We start from the raw sequence: 17,501 nt of genomic DNA, 5'->3' as shown, positions 1-17,501 counted from the left end.
CTTGCATTTCTCCAAGAGAAGCAGCCACAAGAATCAGTGGAGGAATGTCTTAGAAATCATTGCACTGATTTTTAGAGGTGACTTTATGTTATGTGGGAAAACAGTAGGTTATAGGATTGTTCCATTCCTGTATTTCAAACTATGGGGAAATCATATTTTCCTCTATTCAATAAAATACTTAGCTTTCCCTTTACCCATAGACAGTTCTGATTGTCAGCCTCTGTCTAGTCTAGCCTCCATCCTATGGACTCAGCCTCAACTAGCCCTAAGGCAGAAAGGATTTTGACAAGTCCCATCCCTACCATCAGGTCTGTACCTTCTTTTATTGTCAGACTTATATCCATTATGCCTCAGGTGAACCCCCTCAACCAGGCCAGATGACTGGACTGGCCTCACTTTCCTCCACCTGGCCCACAGTTCTCCACTCTCCTTCTAAGCCCTCTTCTACTGGAGTTTAGTCTCCTTTGCCCACTCTTTGTCTGGAACTGGCCCTTGTAATCTCAGCTGCTCACAGTGTCCAGTTTTGAGTTCCTGATGTGTGCTGCCATTGTCTTGGCTTATGAAAGCTCACCCGTCTTGAGAGTTACAGTTTCCCATGAACTTTTCAGCTATGTGTAGTGGACTGTTGACTACTCTGTTCAGAGAGCAGACCTTTGCCTGTTCACAGCTTTCTTCTCCATTCCACTAGATCACTGTAGAGATCCTGTATGGCTCCTGCATGAACTTGCACTGCTTATAGATTGTTGTGAATAGATGGGAACTTAAACATCTTTATGATGTGATGGAGGCATTGTAGTATCATGGAGTGATTTTTCTAACTACAGTTAGCAACTGTCTTTTTCTTCAAAGACTTTTTGTGTGAATTGGAATAGCTTCTCTTTCATATGCCATTTAGTTGCAGATCTCATAACTTTGGGTATATTAGTGAACTCAAGGCAGACTGTTGGGACAGGAGACATGGGTTCAAGTTGTGGCTCTGTTATTAATTGTGTGGGACCTTGGGTAAGATGCATCACCTTACTGGATCCTATTTTCTTCACCTATAAAAATGTTGGTGATAATGGCTATATACCTCATGATAGTGGTGAGAAGATTGAATGAATGTATGGATGTAAAAATATCTTACAAACTACTCCTTATCCTGTGGAGGAGAACCATGTGAGTTACTGTATTTATGAATAGGAGTTGAGGTACTGTTACTCACATGTGAAGAAACGCATCAGAGTATTAGGACATGCAGTGACCGAAAGGTCTGACTAGCAACTGATTGATTCTTGTAAGATAAATAGTGGAGTTTCATATCTTAACTTAAGGTGTGGCTCTGCGACTCAGTGCACAGAAAAATGAAAGATTATAGGGTTTTGATTACAGCCAAAGTTTGAGGAGGCAGCATGTTTAGTGAAAAGAGCACGGGCTTTAGACAACCTGGGTTCAGATCTCAGGTTAGCCACTTAATGGCTTGGTGAATTTGGGCAAATTAATCAATCTCTTCGAACCTCAGTTTCATCACAGTAACACTACTCCCACACTCACTACTGATTTTTTAAAAATCCAATCTGATAGTCTTTGCCTATTAACTGGAACATTTAGCCCACTTATATTTACTGTATTTACATATGTATTTGGTATTAAATTTATCATTTTATTGTGTTATTCATTTCATTCCTTACCTTTCTTTCAGTTGTTTTTAATCACTCCATTAATTTTCCCTTTACAAATTAGAAAGTTATATATTCTTTGTATTCATTTAGCTGCTAGCCTATAAAGTACAGCATATAGAAATAATTTATGCAAGTCTAAAGTGAGTCAAAACTTGTATACTATTCCCAGATACTGCAAGAATTTTGGATCACATTTGTATTATGTTCTCCCTTCCTCACCCCAAGTTATATATCTTATTGCCTGATATTTCAAATTTACCATGTTTCATTTCTCTTTTTAACAGCACCAGATAGTAGTGGTATTATTGCCTTTGTAGTCAATATTCATATAAATTGGCCCACATTTTTACTTTTTATTTTTCATTCCTTTTTACATCCCAAATCTTCCATCTGGCCTATTTTCTTTTGGCTTTAAATCATTTATAATTTTTAGCAAAATATAGACTGATAATATTTATTATTATTATTGCTTCTAATTGTCTCTATTTTGCATTTTCCTTTTTTTTTCTCTTGGTATCATTAATATACAATTACATGAGCCACATTGTGGTTACTAGATTCCACCCATTATGAAGTCCCCACCACATACCCCATTACAGTCACTGTCCATCAGTGTAGTAAGATGCTATAGGGTCACTACTTGTCTTCTCTGTGCTATCCTGTCTTCCCCGTGCCCCCCCTATATTATGTGTGCTAATCATAATGCCCCTTAATCCCCTTCTCCCTCTCTTCCCACCCATCCTCCCCAGTCCCTTTCCCTTTGGTCACTGTTAGTCCATTCTTGGGTTCTGTGAGTCTGCTGCTCTTTTGTTTCTTCAGTTTTTGCTTTGTTCTTACACTCTGCATATGAGTGAAATCATTTGATACTTGTCTTTCTCCACTTGGCTTATTTCACTGAACATAATACCCTCTAGCTCCATCCATGTTGTTGCAAATGGTAGGATTTGTTTTCTTCTTTTGGCTGAATAATTTGCATACATTCTTGAAAAGTATTTTTATAAGGAATAGAATTCCAGGTTATTAGTTATCTTTTTTTTAAACTTGGGAGACTTTATTTACTCTCCCCCATCACCAATCATGGATATGAGTAGCTTGATCTTATATCTCCTCAGGGAAGCATAGCACCATTGAGTAACGATTACGTCCTATGGAGAACTTAAATCTTTAGTCACAGTGTTACAAGCTCCTGGTTTTGACTCCACAAGCCCTCTTTGAAATGACCTAGGTTAACAGTTACTTCTGTTCAACACATTGAGGTAGACTACTGGTCTTTTGCCTTCTGTTGTTGGTATTGAAAGGTCAGCTGTCTATTGGTTATTTCTCTGAAGTTAATCTGCCTTTATTCCTGGCTACTTTTAAGATTCATTCTTTCTCTGTCTCTGTCTCTTTTTCTCACTCTATCACTCACACACATGCACACACACACAACCTTCAATGCCTCCTTGCCTGGCCTGACCAACTCTTTCTTTGTGCAGTTTCATTATGATGTATCTAAGTGGGGATTTCTTTTCCTTTATCCTGCTTGGAATTCACTGGACCTTTTGAATGTTAGAATTTGTCTCATTATTCTGCCTATGGTGAGCACATAATTTACTCTCTCAAACAGGACTCTCCTGTTTAAGTAAAAGATGGTATTAATTATTGAGCTGGGATAACAGGCCTAAGCTAGACTGTCTCAAGCAAACAGTATATAAATGGTCCCCATACCTCTGTCTCTCAGCCATTTTATGCTTACTGCTTATGTGGTGTATCTTTTTCCAGCCATTTACTTTTGACCTTTCAGTATTTTCATATTTAGTTTGTGTATTGTTGACAGCATATGGTTCAATTTTGCTTCGTGATCAACTCTGACAGTCTGTTCCTTTTTTTTTTGTAGATAATTATTTTTTATTGAGGGGTAGTTGACACACAGTATTACATTAGTTTCAGGTGTACAACACAGTGATTGAACATTTATATACATGATAATTCTAGCTACCAGCGATCACCATACAAAGTTGTTACAATATTTTGACTATATTCCTTATGCTATACATTACATCCCAGTTACTTATTTATTTTACAATTGGAAGTCTGTACTTTTATTTTTGAGAGGGCATCTCTCATATTTATTGATCAAATGGTTGTTAACAACAAAAAAATTCTGTACAGGGGAGTCAATGCTCAATGAACAATCATTAATCCACCCCAAGCCTAATTTTCGTCAGTCTATGTGTTAATCCAAGCTAGACAAGGGCATTAAAACATACACAGATGCAGAAGATTTCTCTCAAAACAGGGGGGGGTGAGGTTCTAAACCTCACCTCTCTTGATCCCTAATTTCTCACCTGATGGCCCCCCTGCGACTGTGCCTGTCTTAGGTTGTTCCTCCCTTGAGGAATCTTACCCGTCTCTGGCTAACCAGTCATCTTCCGGGGCCATACAGGGAAATGCAAAGTTGGTAAGTGAGAGAGAGAAGCCATATTGTTTGAAAAGGTTAGCTTTTTACTTCTTTGCAGATTTATGCCCTGTGGCTTCTATGCCCAGCATTTGTCTTGAGGTATCTTTACCACTTGGAGGAATTATGATACTCGGTAAATTTGATATGAGGCACGAATTCTATTTAAGGGTTGTAATTAGGAAGGAAGAAGAAAAGCTATAGAAGTAGCAGGCGGAAGAAAACATGGGAAGATTGATTATTTCTTTGACATATCTTCTTGTAGAATAACTTCAGCATGTATAGGTTTTAACCTACTAATTAAATTGCACACACACATCAACATAATAGGAGTACAGCTACGTAACCAAAGCACAGTCTGTTCCTTTTAATTGAAATGCTTATACCATTACTGTTTGACATAATTATTGATATGGTTGTATTTAGCTTTACCATTTTATTCATTTTCTATTTGTCTTTTCTGTTTTTTTTTTGCTGTTGTTAATGTTATTCCTCTCCTGTCTCCCATCCTCACTTTAGTTATTTGAATATATTTTAGTATTTTATATTATCTCTTGGCTTTTAGCTATAAGAGTTTATATTAGTCTTTAGTGGTTGCACTAGCAAGTAAAATATACATCCTTAGGGAACCCTCCTGCACTGCTGGGAATGTAAATTGTTCCAGCCACTGTGAAAAGCAGTATAGAGGTTCCTCAAAAAGCTAAAAATAGAAATACCATACAATCCCATAATTCCACTACTGGGAATTTACCCGAAGAAAACAAAATTCTTGATGCCAAAGGATATATGCACCCCTATGTTTATTGCCACATTATTTACAATAGCCAAGATATGGAAACAACCAAAGTGTCCATTTAGTGGATGACTGGATAAAGAAGATGTGGTACATATACACAATGGAATGTTACTCAGGCATAAAAGGAAAGCAAATCTTGCCATTTGCAACAACATGGATGGACCTAGAGGGTATTATGCTAAGTGAAGTAAGCCAGGCAGAGAATGACAAATACTGTATGATTTCACTTATATGTGGAATCTAAAAAATAAAACAAATGAACAAAACAGAAATAGACTAATAGACAAAGAGAAGAGACTGGTGGTTGCTATGGTGGGGCAGGTTTGGAGGAGTGGGTGATATAGGTGAAGGAGATAAAGAGGCACAAAATTATAATTATAAGAAATTAGTCATGGGAATATAACTACAGCATAGGGAATGTAGTCAATAATATATCTTTGTACACTGATAGTAGTTACACTTACTGGGGTGAGCATTTAATAATGTAGATGACTGTTGAATCCCTATGTTGTACATCTGAAATAAATATAATATTGTATATCAACTACAATCAAAATAAATACATAAATAAATATATTTAAACTAGTCCTTAACTTTGCTAGTCTATTTAGAATTACTATTGTATTATTTCATATAAAATGTAGAAAGTTTTAAACCATATATGTCCCTCTAATCCCCAATCTCATTCTTTATAATTATCCTGTTATTACATCTGCCTACATTGAAAATCATATAAGAAAATGTTATACTTTTACTTTAAATGGTCACATGTATTTTTAAGAGTTTAAGAAGTAAACTGTTTCTCATGCTTTTCATTTGTTCTTGAAGATACAAGCTTCCTTCTAATACTATTTTCCTTCAGTCTAAAGAACATTACTATGTGTTTTCTTTTTTTCTGAAAATGAATTTATTTAACCTTCATTCATTCCTGAGGGATATTTTCACTGAATATAGAATTCTGGGTGATTTTTTTTTCTTTTATCACCTTTAATATGCTATTCCACTGTTTTATTTTCTTCATATTTTCTGGTGAGAAATCTATGGTATTCCCATTTCATTGTCATCAAATAAATGCAAATTAAATCACAGTGTGGGACTTTTAGCTTCTGATATGGTGGTGTGACCCTCAGTAGAGCAGTCTCACGCTGCTACCTGTTCACCTGACAAAATATGAAAAACATACTTGAGGATTGTGGTGACAAAATATAGGCCAGGTGTGGAGGAGAGCTGAATGTTGGAGAAGCAATGGGCGTGGGCATGGTTTTGTGTTGTTTTTGTCTTTGTGGCTTTGCCCCATGGGCAGGCATCAGCTGTTCAGTGAGACAGAGCAGCAAAGGCAGCTTCCACTCATAGACATGGTGTCTCTGGCTAGGAGAACAAAGGAAAGAAACCCAGGCAACTCTGACTAGATAGTGACGGGTAATTCCCAGAGCGGAGGGAGCTAGAGAAAGGGATCGCCTAATCCCATGTATGCACACCACGAAAGTCTCAGGCTGACCCTTGAACCACATAGTCACAAAACACCCTCAGAGGAGCAGAGCAAAGGCCTAAAGACTTGATCTGATATTTAAACTACCATCACCCTTGGGTCATGGTTATTTTGTTTGTGTTGTGTAATTTGCCATAGAGTTGAGTTCTTTTTTTCTAGTTATCTTGCTGTGGTCAATTCCATTTTAATTTTATTTTGATTAGAAAACATATTCTAAACTGTTTTGATATTTTAAAATGTGTTGAGGTTTTCTTTATGGCCTAGCATATAGTAGATTTCAATAACTGTCCTATATGCTCTTGAAAAAATGTGAATTCTGGCTCTTTTGGATGCACAGATCTATAAATGAGCATTACATTGTTCACTGTGCTCTTCAGAACTTCTCTATGTATACTGATTTTTTTAGTTGCCTGTTCTATCCACTATTAAGATAGAAGGGTTAGTATTCCTTTATGATTGTGGAATTGTCTATTTTCCTTGTTAAATTTTTAAGTTCTTTTTACTTTACATAATAAACTTAGAAACTGTATTATTGCCTTGAAGTCTACTTTGACTGATGTTAATGTAGTTATGCCAACCTTTTGGTTAATATTTGATTGATGTATTTTTTCTATCCTTTTTCTTTAGAACTTCCTGTGTCCTTATACTTTTTAAAATTAATTATTTATTTTGTTGTCATTAATCTACAATTACATGAAGAATATTATGTTTACTAGGGTCCCCCCTTGACCAAATCCCCCCCACAAACCCCATTACAGTGCTATCAGCATAGTAAGATGCTATAGAATCACTACTTGTCTTCTCTGTGTTGCACAACCCTCCCCATGCCCCCACCACCACATTATACATGCTAATCGTAATGTCCCCTTTCTTTTTCCCCACCCTTATCCCTCCCTTCCCTCACATTCTCCCCCGTCCCTTTCCCTTTGGTAACTGTTAGTCCATTCTTAGGTTCCGTGATTCTGCTGCTGTTTTGTTTCTTCAGTCTTTCTTTGTTCCTATAGTCTTTGGGTTTGAGGTGAGTCTCTTGTAAGCAGCATAGAGATGGGTCTCGCTTTTTTATCCATTCTATTATTCTGTGTCTTTTGATTGGTGCATTCACTCCATTTACATTTAGGGTGATTATTGAAAGATATGTACTTATTGCCATTGCAGGCTTTAGATTCGTGGTTGCCAAAGGTTCAAGGTTAGCTTCTTTAGTATCTTACTGTCTAACTTAACTCACTTATTGAGCTATTTTAAACACTGTCTGGTCATTCTTTATTTTTCTCCCTTCTTATTCCTCCTCCTCCGTTCTTTATATGTTGGTTGTTTTATTCTGGGCTCTTTTGTGCTTCCTTTAACTGCTTTTGTGGGTAGTTTATTTTATTTTTTGCCTTTAGTTAGTATTTGGTTGGTCTGCTTTCTTTGCTGTGATTTTATTTTCTCTGGTGACATCTATTTAGTCTTAGAAGTGTTCCCATCTAGAGCAGTCCCTCTAAAATACCCTGTAGAGATGGTTTGTGGGAGGCAAATTCCCTCAACTTTTGCTTGTCTGGGAATTGTTTAATCCCTCCTTCATATTTAAATTATAGTTGTGCTGGATACAGTATTCTTGGTTCAAGGCCCTTCTGTTTCATTGCATTAAATATATCATGCCATTCTCTTCTGGCCTGTAAGGTTTCTGTTGAGAAGTCTGATGATAGCCTGGTGGGTTTTCCTTTGTAGGTGACCTTTTTCCTCTCTCTAGCTGCCTTTAAAACTCTGTCCTTGTCCTTTATCTTTGCCATTTTAATTATTATGTGTCTTGGTGTTGTCCTCCTTGGGTCCTTTCTGTTGGGAGATCTGTACACTTCCATGGTCTGAGCAACTATTTCCTCCCCCAGTTTGGGGAAGTTTTCAGCAATTATTTCTTCAAATACTCTTTCTATTCCTTTTTTATCTCTCTCTTCTTCTTCTGGTACCCCTATAATGCAGATATTGTTCCTTTTGGATTGGTCACACAGTTCTCTTAATATTGTTTCATTTTTGGAGATCCTTTTATCTCTCTCTGCATCAACTTCTGTGCATTCCTGTTCTCTGGTTTCTATTCCATCAATGGCCTCTTGCATCTTATCCATTCTGCTTATAAATCCTTCCAGAGATTATTTCATTTCTGTAATCTCCCTCCGGACTTCATCCCTTAGGTCTTGCATATTTCTCTGCAGCTCCATCAGCATGGTTATGAGCTTTATTTTTAATTCTTTTTCAGGAAGACTGGTTAGGTCTATCTCCTTCTCAGGGTTTGCCTCTGTAATCTTGGTCTGCATCAATTTCTTCTGCCTTTTCATGGTGGTAGATATATTTGTGGAGAGCTGGCACGTGTGTTGGGTAAGAGAAAGTCCCTTCTTGCCAGTTTATGGCCTTCCTCTCCTGGGAGAACAGCGGCCTCTAGTGGCTTGTGCTGGGCAGCTGCGTGCAGATGGGGCTTCTGATCTTGCCCAGCCGCTATGGAGTTTATTTAGCTCTGCAGTTGCTGTGGGCGTGGCCTGCCTCAGGCTGCTGTATGGCGAAGCTGTGTCGGAGGGGGAACAGGCGGGAGGCTGTTTATCTCAGTGAGGGGCCTCTGAGCTCCACTTCGGGGGTTTGGATGCCCAGAGTTCCCCAGGATTTGCAGCTGCTGGGCTAAGTGTCCCAGGGCACTTCTGTCCAGCTGTGGGGTCCCTGTCCCTTTAAGACTTTCAAAAAGCACTCGCTTTTCTTTGTCTTGGGTGCGCCAGCTGTGGGGACCCACTCACAGGTCTTACTGTCCTGTTTCCCTAGTTTCCAGAACCCCATGCACGTACTGTGTGTCTGCGTTCTGGTGTGGATGGCTAGGGCTGGATGATTAGCAGTCCTGGGCTCCCTCTCCCTCCCCGCTCCGAGTCCTCTCCTCCCGCTGGGAGCTGGGGTGAGGGGCACTTGGGTCCCACCGGGCCGGGGCTTGTATCTTACCCCCTTTGTGAGGCGCTGGGTTCTCATGGGTTTGGATGTGGTCTGGCTGTTGTCCTGTGTCTTCTGGTCTCTCTTTTAGGATTAGTTGTATTTGTTGTATTTTCAAAAATACATATGGTTTTGGGAGGAGATTTCCGCTGCTCTACTCATGCTGCCATCTTGGTTCTCTCTCCACCTTATACTTTTTAAAGTGGTGTTTTAAACATGTTATAGTGAGCTTAAAAAGTTATAACAGCCTTACTGAGATATAATTTACATACTATAATATTAATGCTTATAAGTACAATTCAGTGGTTTTTATCATATCCACAATGTTGTGAAACCATCACCAATTTCAGAACATTTGCATCACCCCAAAAAGAAACTCTGCATTTATTAGTCCCTTTCAATTCTCTCCTTAACCCCGAGACCCTAGAAAATGTTAATCCTTTTTGACTCTATAGATTTGCTTAATGAGAATATTTCATGTAAATATAATAATATAAAATGGGGTCTTTTGTGTTTGGCTTCTTTCACTTAGCATAATGTTGATAAGGCTCATCATGTTGCAGCATTTAGTAATCTTTCATTTCTTTTTATGGCTGAAAAATATCCCATTGTATGTATACACCATATTTTTGTTTATCCATTTATTGATGGACATTTGAGTTGTTCACACATTTTGGCTATCATGAACGATGCTGTGATGAACATTCATGTACAGGTTTTGTGTAGACATATTTTCAGTTCTTTTGGATATACACTTAGAAGTGGGATTGATGGGTTATATGGTAATTGTATGTTTAATATTTTGAGGAATTTTCAAGCTGTTGGCTCCTGATTCTAGTCCATAGATTTATATGTCTATTCTTATGTCTGTATCATAATGTCTCATTACTGTAATTTTGTAGTAAAATTTGAAATCAAGAATGAGTTCTCCAACTTTGTTCTTCTTTGTGATTGTTGTGATTATTCTAGGTCCCTTGAATTTCCACTGCTCATCTTGTTGATTTCTGCACAAAAAACAGCTGTGATTTTTATAGGAATTGCATTGAATCTGCAGATAAATTTGGGATGTGTTGTCATCTTAACAATATTAATTGCTTCAATCCATGAACATGAGATGTCTTTCCCTTTGTTTAGAATTTCTTTCAACAATGTTTTGTAGTTTTCAGTGCAGAAGTCTTGCATTCCTTTTGAAAAATTTGTTTAGGAATAAATGCTTAGGAGCATTTTACTCTTTTTGATGCTATTGTAAATGGAATTGTTCTCTTAATTTCAGAAGGAGCATTGGTAATATATAGTGGTACAATTAATTTTTGTATGTTGATCTTCAACCTGAAACTTTTCTGAACTCTCTTATTCTAATAGGTTTTTTGGGGGTGCTTCCTTAGGATTCCTATATATAAAACTGCATCATCTGTGAATAGAGATAGTTTTATTTCTTCCTTTCCAACTTGGTACTTTTTATTTCATTTTCTTACCTAATTGTTATGGCTAGAATCTCCAGTAAAATGTTGAATAGAAGCAATGAGAGTGTGTACCCTTGCCTTGTTCCTGATGTTAGAGGGAAAATGTTCATTTTTTTCACTAGTATGATGTTAGCTAAAGGTTTTTCATAGATGTCTTTTTTCAGGTTGAGAAAGTTCTATTCCTAGTGTGTTGAGTGTTTTTATCAGGAAGGAAATATAAAGTAAAAACACATATTTTATCAGGAAAACATGTCCACACAAAACCTGTACATGAATGTTTGTCACAGCATCATTTATGATAGCCAAAATATGTGAACAACCCAAATTTCCATCAACTAATAAGTGGATAAACAAAAATGTGGTGTATACACACAGTGGGATATTTTTCAGATGTAAAAAGGAATGAAAGATTACTAAATGCTGCAACATGGGTGAGGCCTACTAACATTAGGCTAAGTGAAAGAAGCCAAACACAAAAGACCCCATTTTATATTGTTGGTCTCTGTCAGATGATTTTTTTGCATCTATTGAGATGTTCATGTGATTTTTGTCCTTTATTATATCAGTATGATATATTACATTAATTGATTTTCATATGTTAAATCATCTAGAATTCCTGAAGGAAATCTCACAGTGTCATGGGGTATAATCGTTTTTAAATGTTGCTGAATTCACTAGTACTTCATTGAAAATTTTGACATCTGTATTCATGGGATATATTGGTCTGTAGCTTTATTTTCTTGTGATGTTTTGGTAACAGCATATATTGTGTTTCATTTCTGTTTTGTCTGGTTTTATAATCTTGGTCTTTAACTTGGAGTATTTAGTCCCTTCACATTTATTGTAATTACTGCTGTGGCTGAGTTTATATATATATATATATATCATGTTATCACTCATTTCCTTCTTGGCCCATCTATTGTGCTGTTCTTTTTTTCTGCTAATTTTTTTAGTTTTATGTTCTTCTGTTATTCTTTTTAATGGTTACTCCAGAGGTCATAACATGAATTCATGAATTATTTCATTGTAATACAAATTATTATTTTGCCATATTCCCTTAACCAGTAGAACCTTAAAACCTGTAAACTCCATTTATCTCTGTCTCTGTTATTGTTATCATTTTGTTATTGTTATTGTTGTCATTTAATGTGAATTCTACAAGGCAGTATTATTATTACTTTATGAAGTCGATATTAGTCCATTCTTGTGTTCTTCATTCCTTACTGCATTTCCACATTTCTGTATGGGATCATTTTCTTCTGTTTTAGGGACTCTGCCTATTTGTTGTAATGTAGGACTTGGAATGGTTGTATATGCTCTGGGATTTTAGTTCATCTAGTCCAAATTGTTACCAAAACTCTCTCAGGCATTCAATGTACAATTTTTGTAATGTATCCACATTTAATTAGTTATTACAGCAGGAGTATTTATTTGCTGTAATTTATTGCATTCTACCTGGAAGCAGAAGTTGGTGTGGTTAATTTTTAAATGTGTATTTCTTAAAACAGATTATAAGCTACATGAATGTAGGAATGTTGTCTGCTGTGCTTATTTTGGGTTGTCTGAAATGTATAGTTTATTTGCAAATAAATTAATTAATGCATAGGTGAGATAATGTCTGTCAACTCCTGGTCTCATCATAGGTACTCAAGGAAATAAATAGTGCTTTTCTTTCCTCTTTAATTCTAGTCAACCGTATATCATACTGGGGTGGGAGCTAAAACATTCAGCTATTATCAATTATTTTTACCTGCCTTTTTGTATAGGGAGCAAGAGAAAATATCAGGGAAGGCTTTAGGGCTGGAACGTTGAGGTATACAACTGGCTGACCTACATATACAGTTTTACTGGAGCTCAGCCTTGCAACTGAGAGTGTGAGGATTTGGTTTTTTCATTTTATGGTTTTGAGATTTAGGTTGCATTAGTGGATGATTTATGAAGTAGACTCATATTTCAGCTGCAGAGACGAGGTAAGTTGTACTTTATTTATGAGTTCAAACTGAAGGATGCAATGATAATCACTGAGCATGCTCTCTGTATATGAATCTGCAAATGAACAAAGGAGCCCAGGGAAAATAAGGTGCTGTTGTATAGTGTAACGTGACGACATGGATGAAAGGGAGCAGAGGGGACATCATTCTGCCCAAGTTAGATAATAAGGTTTTTGATATATAAGAAAATACTGCTTTATAAGTAGCTGGCTTTTAATATGTATCTCAGGTTCTTGTAAACGTAGTTGCTGCTGCCCTGCATTCTAGAATCAAGAGCCATATTGGTAGGATACAGCCAATTATTAGTCAGCCAGCCACTCTAGTTCTCAATTGTTATGACACAAAATGAGGCTAAAGGATTTACATTTGGCCATTTTTCAAAAAGGATGTTCTAAGAGAAATTCATTGGCTTGTCTGAAATTCTTAAATTATTGTCCTCAAGCTGTGACATTTTTAGAAGTATCATATTGACCCCAAAGATAATACATCATAGCAGATGAAACATAAAAAGAATTTTTGAGTGATTCAGCCCAACAATGTTGTTTTGCTTTTTAAAGCATTTTATTTTCTTTGGGAGCCAAAAGTTTCTAGATTTTAACAATTCTGTTTGATATTCCATCTTGGGAATCAAGTAGAAGTAAGTTTCTCCTAGTTCTCCCAGTAGTTTGGCTGATACATGGGCAGCATTTTAAAATTGACAGAGCCCACTCCCATTTATTTTCATATTGGGATCTCACAATAATCCTTTGAGATAGGCAGGGAAAAGAATTACTGTATATCTTACAGGTATGAAAACCAAGAATCTGAGTCTTGGCTAGTATCCTTGATCCCTCTTTGCCATCCCAGAAACTGAGTTTGTGTTTGGACAAGCTTAGCTATTATTTGTTCAGTCATCTTAAATCCAAACATTTCCATTTTAGTATAGTGAAAAGAAACTGAATATAGTTTTGATTTCTTGCTGGACCAAAAGACCTATTTTTGTCAAATATTAGCATTGGGTATAATAACCTATGAACTCTGCTTTCATATGAGAAATCTTGTCATAGTAAAATATGTCTGGGAAGAAAACTATCAAAAGGCAAAAAAAATCCAGGTTGAGATGAAGTGCATGACATAAAAACAATTCTTGCAAAGGTATCTTTTCCACTCAAATGACAGAAATGAGTGGTGAGAAAGGCAAGACTTTTTTAGTAGAAAGACAAATGTGATTATTAATTCATTAAATCACATTTTCCCCTGTAACATCTATCATTTTCCTTCTATTAACTCTAGTATGTTTTCTGTTGATGATAAACTATCAGATAAAAAAATCAGACAATAAATATGTTTATATATATATAACTGATTGTAGCCATTTTATGTAGCAAAATGAAAATATTTCAGTCAGGGGTTTGAGAAATCTGCCTTTTTATTTATTTATTTATTTTTCCTTTTGGTATCATTAATCTACAATTACATGAGGAACATTATGTTTACTAGACTCCCTCCTTCACCAAGTCCCCCTCACAACCCCCATTACAGACTCACTGTCCACCAGCATAGTAAGATGCTGTAGAATCACTACTTGTCTTTGCTGTGTTGTACAGCCTTCCCCGTGCCTCCCCCCACATTATATATTCTAATCTTAATGCCCTCTTTCTCCCCCCCTTTTCCCTCCCTTGCCACCCATCCTCCCCAGTCCTTTTCCCTTTGGTAACTGTTAGTCCATTCTTGGGTTCTGTGAGTCTGCTGCTGTTTGGTTCCTTCAGTTTTTTCTTTGTTCTTATACTCCACAAATGAGTGAAATCATTTGGTACTTGTATTTCTCTGCCTGGCTTATTTCACTGAGTATAATACCCTTTAGCTCCATCCATGTTGTTGCAAATGGTAGGATTTGTTTTCTTCTTATGGCTGAATAATATTCCATTGTGAATATGTACCATCTCTTCTTTATTTTTTATTTTCATTATTTTTATTTTGGTATCATTAATCTACAATTACATGAAGAACATTATGTTCACTAAGTTTCCCTTCACCAAGTTCCCCCGACATACCCCTTCACAATCACTGTCCATCAGTGTAGTAAGATGATGTAAAATCACTACTTGTCTTCTCTGTGTTGCACAGCCCTCCCCTTGTCCCCACCACACTATATGTGTGAATTGTAATGCCCCCTTTATTTTTCCCTGCCCTTATCCCTCCCTTCCCACCCATCCTCTCCAGTCCCTTTCGCTTTGGTAACTGTTAGTCTATTTTTGGGTTCTGTGATTCTGCTGCTGTTCTGTTCCTTCAGTTTTCTTTTGTTCTTGTACTCCACATATGAGTGAAATCATTTAGTACTTGTCTTTCTCTACCTGGCTTATTTCACTGAGCATAATACCTTCTAGCTCCATCCATGTTGTTGCAAATGGTAGTATCTGTTTTTTTTTCTTATGGCTGAGTAATATTCCATTGTGTATATGTACCACATCTTCTTTATCCATTCATCTACTGATGGACATTTAGGTTGCTTCCATATCTTGGCTATAGTAAAGAGTGCAGCGAAAAACATAGGGGTGCATCTGTCTTTTTTAAAATTGGAGTGCTGCATTCTTAGAGTAAATTCCTACAAGTTGAATTCCTGGGTCAAATGGTATTTCTATTTCAAGCATTTTGATGAACCTCCATACTGCTTTCCACAATGGTTGAACTAATTTACATTCCCACCAGCAATGTAGGAGGGTTCTCCTTTCTCCACAACCTCGCCAACATTTGTTGTTGTTTATCTTTTTGATGATGGCGATTCTTACTGGTGTGAGTTGATATCTCATTGTAATTTTAATTTGCATTTCTCTGATGACTAGTGATGTGGAGCATCTTTTCATGTGTCTGTTAGTCATCTGAATTTCTTCTTTGGAGAACTGTCTGTTCAGATCCTCTGCCCATTTTTTAATTGGCTTATTTGCTTTTTGTTTGTTGAGGTGCATGAGCTCTTTATATATTTTGGATGTCAACCCTTTATCGGATATGTCATTTATGAATATATTCTCCCATACTGTAGGATGCCTTTTTGTTCTATAGATGGTATACTTTGCTGTACAGAAGCTTTTCAGCTTGATATAGTCCCACTTGTTCATTTTTGCTTTTGTTTCCCTTGCCCGGGGAGATATGTTCATGAAGAAGTTGCTCATGTTTATGTCCATGAGATTTTTGCCTATGTTTTTTTTTAGGAGTTTTATGGTTTCATGCCTTACATTCAGGCCTTTGATCCATTTCTAATTTACTTTTGTGTATGGGGTTAGACAATGATCCAGTTTCATTCTCTTACATGTAGCTGTCCAGTTTTGCCAATACCAACTGTTGAAGAGGCTGTCATTTCCCCATTGTATGTCCCTGGCTCCTTTATTGTATATTAATTGACCATATATGTTTGGGTTAATGTCTGGAGTCTCTATTCTGTTCTACTGGTCTGTGGCTCTGTTTTTGTGCCAGTACCAAATTGTCTTGATTACTGTGGCTTTGTAGTAGAGCTTGAAGTTGGGGAGTGAGATCCCCCCCCCCCCCACTTTATTCTTCTTTCTCAGGATTGCTTTGACTATTCAGGGTCTTTGGTGGTTCCATATGAATTTTTGAACTATTTGTTCTAGTCCTTGCAGAATGCTGTTGGTAATTTGATAGGGATTGCATTGAATCTGTAGATTACGTTGGGCAGGATGGCCATTTTGACTATATTAATTCTTCCTAGCCAAGAGCATGGGATGAGTTTCCATTTGTTAGTGTCCTCTTTAATTTCTCTTAAGAGTGTCTTGTAGTTTTTAGGGTGAAGGTCTTTCACTTCCTTGGTTAGGTTTATTCCTAGGTATTTTATTCTTTTTGATGCTATTGTGAATGGAATTGTTTTCCTGATTTCTCTTTCTGTTAGTTCATTGTTAGTGTATAGGAACGCCACAAATTTCTGTGTATTAATTTTGTATCATGCAGCTTCGCTGAATTCTGGTATCAGTTCTAGTAGTTTTGGAGTGGAGTCTTTAGGGTTTTTTATGTCCAATATCATGTCATCTTCAAATAGTGACAGTTTAACTTCTTCTCTACCAATCTGGATTCCTTATATTTCTTTGTTTTGTCTAATTGTCATGGCTAGGACCTCCAGTACTATATTGAATAACAGTGGGGGAGAGTGGGCATCCCTGTCTTGTTCCCACTCTTAGAGGAAAAGCTTTCAGCTTCTCGCTGTTAAGTTTGATGTTGGCTGTGGGTTTATCATATATGGCCTTTATTATGTTGAGGTACTTGCCCTGTATACCCATTTTGTTCAGATTTTTTATCATGAATGGATGTTGAATTTTGGTGAATGTTTTTTCAGCCTCTGTGGAGATCATCATGTGGTTTTTGTCCTTCTTTTTGTTTATGTGGTGGATGATGTTGATGGATTTTCAAATGTTGTACCATCCCTGCATCCCTGGGATGAATCCCACTTGGTCAAGGTATATGATCCTCTTGATGTATTTTTGAATTTGGTCTGCTAATATTTTGTTGAGTATTTTTGCATCTTTGTTCATCAGAGATATTGGTCTATAATTTTCTTATTTGGTGGGGTCTTTGCCTGGTTTTGGTATTAGGGTGATGCTGGATTCATAGAATGAGTTTGGGAGTATTCCCTCCTCTTCTATTTTTTGGAAAACTTTAAGGAGAATGGGTATTATGTCTTTTCTGTACGTGAGATAAAATTCCGTGGTAAATCCAACTGGCCTGGGGGGTTTTGCTTG

The 17,501-nt window shown here is 36.9% G+C and overlaps 1 non-coding gene across 1 annotated transcript; it reads right to left on the bottom strand.

Moving 5' to 3' along the window:
- Nucleotides 1–2,757: 2,757 nt before the first annotated feature.
- LOC118972165 (small nucleolar RNA SNORA25) lies at nucleotides 2,758–2,884 on the bottom strand. The gene has a single exon (XR_005060995.1). It is a non-coding gene; the product is annotated as a small nucleolar RNA SNORA25 (small nucleolar RNA).
- Nucleotides 2,885–17,501: the final 14,617 nt, after the last annotated feature.

This window comes from Manis javanica, chromosome X (assembly GCF_040802235.1).
Source record: "Manis javanica isolate MJ-LG chromosome X, MJ_LKY, whole genome shotgun sequence".
Taxonomy (NCBI): Eukaryota; Metazoa; Chordata; class Mammalia; order Pholidota; family Manidae; genus Manis; species Manis javanica.
This window is presented reverse-complemented; position numbering and strand designations above follow the sequence as displayed.